The sequence below is a fragment of the Anabas testudineus genome, chromosome 5, assembly GCF_900324465.2.
Source record: "Anabas testudineus chromosome 5, fAnaTes1.2, whole genome shotgun sequence".
Lineage (NCBI taxonomy): Eukaryota > Metazoa > Chordata > Actinopteri > Anabantiformes > Anabantidae > Anabas > Anabas testudineus.
The window spans coordinates 9,590,966-9,598,629 of record NC_046614.1 but is presented as its reverse complement, the minus strand read 5'-3'; positions in this window follow the sequence as shown (position 1 = coordinate 9,598,629).

The following is a 7,664-nucleotide window of genomic DNA, read 5'->3' as shown; positions in this document are numbered from 1 at the left end:
CTTATGATCAAGTCCTGCACCGTTAGTCTGTCATCGATCATTTTATCAATTTCAATTCAATTTAATTTGTTTCAAAATTCAATTAAAATTTGGAAACATTTACAGACACAGGGAAACATGTCAGATCAGTCTAAAGGGACTGAGGTATTTTGGTAAATCACCAAACAAACAAGTGGAGAAAATTCTAGGGCAGAAGCTTTTCCACCTTTTCTGTGGAACACCTGACGAGTCCCAACCTGCCTCAGCCCCAGTGCACAATAAACCGTTTCTCTTTAACGTATTATAATTGAAGGTCATGCATTTTTCTAAAATGCCAAATTAGTGTTGTGTTTTTAGATTTCGCACAATGGCAAAAACAACAGCAACACAAACTAATGCCACATACAGCCTAACTTAAAAAGGTCAAGAGGTGTTAGCGAACACAGAAGGACACGTGATTCATGCAAAAGCAAATATGTACTGTGAGCGTAACACACATGACTTATCTGAGGAATAGGATATTTTTCTCTTACTGTAAATGATTACTTAAGATCACTTTTCGGTCTAGAGGAGCGGGTTCGTGCATGAATTATGGGTGGTGGTGCCACACCCAAGGCTATAAACCCTCTCCTGTAGTTAAAGGCAGAAAACTGCACAAATCCTACGAGCCCACCTACTGTTCTTCACTCTTAACAGGTCCCTGACTGCTGATCTACAACTGCACTGGGCTCTTTCGCCTCAGGTTTGAGGGTTTGATCAGTTAAATAATATCCCAGAGAGTGCATACAATTTGCATGCACAAATGCGTTCACGACAACACTCGCAACAGGTGACCTGAAATGACATGATAGTGAAGGACCCAACCTTTTATTTACTCAGTGTGAGTGTGACTGCTGTGGTGCTTTACCCTGGCTATGCTGTTAGTTAAGGAGTTATAGAGAACAGATTTACTGAGAAAGCACAAAGTGGCATCAATCTTCTTCCAGCCCTCTATCAGAATGTGAACGAGGCTGTTTGTTTAAAGGCAGATTTAGAGGTAAACCTTAGATATGTAGCAAAGGTTGTCAGTTATTCTGAGCAAACAAGGAAGCAAACATAGAAAACTACACACGGTGCTAGAATAATTTTAATGTTGCAACACTGTCACATACCTGTTTGGTTTTTACTAAGAATAATTCATTATGAACTTATCGTGTTTCCCATCTGTAAAAATATTATTCCTATTACATAAATAGTCAAAAACACAGGAAGTAAAATACTAGTAGCATAAAATACCACACAGCAGCAGAGCACTGTTGCAGTATTTGTTTACATTTTTGTAAAAAATGTATTGTTCCAAACAGTGCCTACATAAATTATTCCAAATGTATATTCGTCATTGAGTTCAGTGTTTAAACTGGTGTATGATCTGTGGTAAAATGTTTAGATATGAATAGTTTAAACAAGCACGCTGTTACTATTTAAACATTTAAGTGCTTGGGTCTTGAGTTATTGAGTCTTTTTGAAGTTGATTTGAGCGGAGGGATCTGCTCTGACAGACACGCCGTGTCACAGGCGGCTGCAGCTGCAGGTTGCAGGTTATGCTAGCCGGCCTGCTGCTTGGAGTAGCTGCAAACACATGCTAAATTTACCGTCTTTCATTGTTAACAATTGATTCATGCATTCATTCATTAAAACATTTATTCATTCACGAGTTGCCCCTTGTGACCCCGGAAAGCACCGTACTACTCTGCTGAAACTGTAATACACTCAACCTGGACCTTGCAGCCTCCTCCCTCTGGAGTACTGCTGACCTAGTGTTCACTGTTATTGTTGTAACAGGTAGGACTGACTACAGTATGTTTGGTTGACAAACTGTTGTAAGCCCAGCTTGATGTCATGTGTGCTTTCGCACTCTTACTAAACCTAGTCCTGGTAATGGAACTTTTGTTAGACTGTCATGCACAGAATCAAACACAAGTCAAGACAAATAACAAAAACTACTGATTCTATGGACCTGTCAGTGTTAATTATGGGGATGAGGTCAAAGTGATAAGAGTAAATATAAAAATTGAAAGAAACTTGTCAATATTACTGTGATTGAATGACATGCAGCCCACATCCCCTCCCGCTCCCCACTCTAACCCGGGGTCAACAGCATTTCATGCTGTCACAGGTATTAGTTTTATATGTTACGTAATCTGTACAATTTGCCTATGCTTACCCCAGTATGTTCAGAATTCCCTGGAGGTGTTCTGTCTGCACAACTCAACAATAGATCAAGTGAACGCTTTTCTCTGTGCTATCATCTAAACACCTGCAGGCAATTGCTCTGACACTGCCCTGAAACTAAATGTCTGCGCCTTCATCAATCTTGAAGTTTTCACAGCATCTTCACGTCATTTTAGCAGTGTTTTAGATCCTTCGTGCAGCGTGTTGGTGCAGGCTTGCATGGCAGGATCTGTTACAAGTGTAAAACATGACCCAGCCAACCACACACAAATACACAGCTTGTGATTACAGAAACACCTTACAGGAGAATAACAAGCACCTACTTTGAATAGGCAAGGAGCCAGTCTATGAACTCATCAAAGAGAAGCGTTTGCCTCAGTGAGATGTGCTAAAATGTCCACAAGGTAGTTTAGCAAATGTGAAATTTATCCTTAAGTGATGATTTATAGATGTACTTATACTGAATTTCAATAAAAAAAACTAATAGCTCACCTTTACAAGCTGTTAATGTTTGATATCTCTCCAAAGTTCGTGTAAACTGTCAGATTTAATTGTGGTAAAACTACACCAGCGGCAATATACTTAGTCATTATGTCAATTTCTTCTTATGGAGAATTTGCCTGTACAGGACCTGTTGTAAAAAGAGCAAAAATGACAAGCGGTTTAAAATGTGAAGAAAAGAAAAATGGCGCTAGAGTTAGGTAATGGTGTTAGAGTGCAGGGCAATTACACTGTATGCAATATGTAGAAATGTAATATGGTGCAAAAATGTCTAGTTACAACAAAACAAACAAACAAAAACTCCAAATATAGCATTTGGAAGTTAGAGCTAACATAAATAAACAGTCATGCAAGCTTCAACAGATTTGGAAACAAAGACAACAAGAAAGAAAGTAAGAAAGAAAGAAAGAAAGAAAAAGTTTAGCATGAATTTACAACCGCAGTGTGTCATGCAAATTCACAACTAAGGTGAGCAGACTTGTTGTGGGGCTGCAGTACGAAGTTCTCTCATCTGAGCGTTGGCTGTGAGGTAATACCTTTAAAACTGTGGAATGAAGTAGTGCATCCTCTGTGAGGCAGGGTTATCTCCTTATGACAGTGTCAACAAAAGCTGAAAATATCTACATTTACATTTATGTAAAAGCAGAATTCATTGCAGCCTTGTTATTCATCAGATTCTGCATGTGTTTCAAATCGATTGGTCAGTGAAGGGACAGTTATATGCAAAAGTCTGGTCACCAAGTGAAATAAATATAACTCCTGTACCAGAAACCATGCAGAATATGTAAAAACAGCAATTGCCTGGACACCCTACTCATTCAGTGCTTGGTAACACCTTCTTTGCGAATGCTTTTTGCAGCCAGCTTGGAGAGTTACTAGTTTTAATTTAGGAACGCCGCCCACTCTCTCTGCAGATCACTTAAACATCTGAGATATTTTAAGCTGTCTCACAACCACAACATGTTTTTATCTTCATCTACCCACAGATTTTCTGTGACGTTCAAGTCAAACAACTGGGAGGGATGTTCCAAGAGCTTCAGCTTGTGCGTCTCTGAACGGTTCACAGTGAATTGCGAGGGTTTGGCACCTTCACTTTCTTGACAGACTGCATTACATGACATACATACAGTATTTAATGAGATACTTATTCACTTTCACTGTGTAACGTTCCCTGTGCCGCTGACACTCAACCCTAAAGCAGAACATTTACACCCCAGTGGTTAACAAACAGCTTGCGTAGACCACCAAGTTGTAAAGGTGAACTGAATTTCACTTGGGAAAGTAGCAGCGCAAGTTGAGCTGTCTGCCTGGACTTGCATGCAGACTCCACTTAATTTGAGTACAATCAAATAACCACCAACTAATTGTCAAACAGAAAACCTGGGGCTGTGATTTCCATGCTTTTGCAGCGATGATGCAAAGTCCTCTGTGTGTATTTAATGTGTGTGTGTAAAAATAATTTTTACTCCCTAACAGATCCATTCCTGCAAGGCACATAATGGTTAGTAAAAGTCAGCTAAACAATGACAGTCAGAGGCGAAACCTTCATACATAAGTTATTCACGCCATAATCGTCACGCCCATCTAAACCATTCCAGACATTTTGTGCTTGTCTTCTCTAACCTGTGAACTGAAGCTGAAACTGTATCATCTGTCATTTTCCACTTACACTGATTGACTGGTTCAGCCCCTGCAGAGCATCCCTTGAATTCAGGAGTGGAGCAACACTTAAATTACTGCATAACTCTGGTGCACAGACAACTGGGCTAACCTGTCAGTGAGACCAGTTCGGTTCCAGCAATATATTTATCTGAGCTAAGATCTGACGGGACTAAGCCGCCATACCCCGAGAGTGGTATCTGGCTAACACGGGGTGTGAAGACTTATATACTAGATGTTATCTAACCTCAGGATGAATCCAAAATCACGATCCCCATGATTTCATTGCACAGATTTCATAACAGCAGAGTTGCAACATGCAATGCTCTGTATTGAGCCCTATAAATGCAAAACTTTCTCTCACAACAAAAGATTATATATTTTCCATACTAATATATCGGAGTGCAGGTGTTTGCTCTTGTTATCTTTTTGTCACGGTTGCTGAGAAGCTCTGTATGTGGCAGGGTGGTGTTTGCAATGTCAAATATTTTTCTCATGCTATTTTATGTATACAACCAAGCGATGTGTTAAAATGACAGAAGGTAACATTAATGATATGTGGCGTTGCAGCTCAATCATCGTCACTCGGTAATTCATGGTCGCTTGGGTTAAGCACATACTAAGCTATTGAAAGTTAGTGCAGAAATATTCAAAGTTTGTTTAACTTTGTGGACTGTCTTCAAATCATCCACAGAGAAAAGCTCAAGCTCCTACAAACTTAATCACTGATATCCAACTGATAGAAATGCTCATGAATCTATTTCCCTTGGTTACCTTTCTCACACATGACCTTTATTGAAGAGAGGGTAGTTTGGTGTTTGATAATTATAATGTTAGATGTTTGAAATGTACTACACAATATTAGGTGCAGTTAACTGTGAATGAAGTGTCTCCCAGTGATGACTTGAGTGCTGGTAAGTAACAAAGTTCTCACATCCTGATGGCAGAGTGAGTTTTATGAGCACAAGTTAATAATTTTCCAGCTATCAAAGCTGCCGTTTTAGCAGTGAAGGTAAAAGGGTGGGGTGGTTTGAAGAGACAGTCTCACTTTTCTTTTACCTGTTCCAACATGCATGTATACAGGTATGTGCCAAAGAGCCTTCTGCTAGAGGCTGCTGTTTTCCACAGTTTTGTTCGCTCCTGTACGACTCTAAATATAAATCTTACCTAAAGCTTTAGATTGCACAACTCGAAGCGTGTTTTTTACTCACACGTGTAAACACATACAACCAGAAAAAGGAACTTGCGGAGGTATGCAATAGACAGGAGAGTGGTTGCTAAGCACTAGTGCAACAACAAAGGGAGGTGGCAATGTATCGTTCACAATGATTTGTGGGACGTGGACTTAGCAACAAGAAACAGATTCAACAGTTATTTTTCTACATTTTCCACATCTTAACTCCTTTAATCTGCTCTACCCCTAAAGTTCCTGCTTGAATGCAACGTTAAAAGAAACAGTAAAGTTTAAAAAAGGATTTCAGAGAATACTTTTAGTGAAAGCTTACACATTTTCAAACACACATGTCATTGCAGTTGTGACATCCTAAGCCTCAAATCGTTATGTCATGTCTACAGCTGCAATCTCATGAATCAGGGAGCCTTGTTGCAACACCAAACAGGTGTCACACCCTACGGGTTTTAACCTGCGGCTGTGCTGGCAGGGTAGCTACACCCCTGACAACGAGATAGATTTGTGGACAGACGCTGCAGGTTTCAATGTATGTAAAGCGTAGTAAACTCTAGCAATTCCTGTTGAAGTGGCTGATAGATTAGTAGGCAGAGACAAACACATGACACTGACAAGCCAGTGACAATGCTGAACCTCTGGCTGATTGTGGGTGGGTGCTGTCCCAGGAATGTGTTCACTGGAAGCAGAACAAACAGGCCTGCTAGGACAAGTTATCATTGTGTTATAGTGCTCAACACTACATCCCACGAGCAGACCTGAATGAGAAATGTTACGTCCAATGTACAATGTATACAAGGTTATCTCAAAAGTGGACATTAGTATGAACGACAATAATCCAAATGCTGAGGACCAGTATCATCAGAGGACGCTTCTCTCCCAGTGCTTCTCTGTCACATTTTGTTTCAACAAGTCTAGTGGGCATTTGGACCGAAAACAGTCTGTTTACTGTACTGTTTAAACATCGGATGAAATATGAACCAGGAAGCCCAGTTGGAGTGACACATTAAAGAGGCTTGGAATAACAGGTTTCATTTTATAATTTTCCCATCACCGTGGAATAACAGTACAGTACAAAATGCAAATTAATAGGAGTGTGTGCTTGTGTTGGACTGGCCAATACAGCATGCTGGAAGCTGAGATATTTTCTTTGGAACCCTCTTATATTGCACATCAATATTTCTGTTTGTGTGGACAAGGCCCACAAGTCATGCTAGTGGCTCTGTGAGCCTGTAGTTGGATTGACAGCATGCTCACTGTGAAGACACTCATGTTTTGCAGGCAGCATTAACCATGTTAACTATCTTATTTTAGCCTGTTATCATGTACAACATGCATGGGGACATACAGGTTGTTGAAATGTGGACGGTGCTAAGTGTCAGTAGGAGTCAATTCTTCCACTGGCATGTATCATCTGGAAACGGCATAATCCCTCAGAGCTTTTGCAATAAAAGTGGTGCACTAGTCTAGATAAAAGAGCCAAACAAGCAAGTCTTCTGGTTTTATGACTGAAAAGAAAGCTAGCATTCATTGGGCATCTGTGAAACTGACTGTGATTATTTCTAATCCTCTGTGAGCACAGAAGAAATCAGTGATGATCAATGTAGCACAACTTTTTTTTTCTTTATTAAGGAAACCAGAAAAACACCTCTCGCATGTGAAATGTGACATCATGCAAAAGCAGGTGGTTTCAAATTCTCACATAAGCAAACAATTGTGTTGCTAGGCTTTTGATTTGGCCCAGACAACTTTCATGAGCTTCCCTGTCTGACACAGTGTGAGTCATGCAGTCAGACGACAGTTTAGGCCGGAGTTCCCATGCCTCGCCGCAATTACAGCAAGATATACGGTGTGTGTGCGTGTTGGGGATGTTCATAAGCAAGGTGGTAAAGTCCAGAATCGTAAAGTGATATCTCCTGCTCCAACTCTGTATAAAGTCACTAAATACTGGCAACTCTGCAATGCGGCTGAGCTTGTTAGCGGGACATTCATGAGATGCTCGTTGTTGTGTTAACTAACCTTTTATTCTACACATTCATTGCAGTTTAACCACACTCTCTTCACCTGACCTCCGCAAGGGCGTGTACGTTTTGCAGGTGGTGAAACTGTGAGATTAAATCCTATCCAA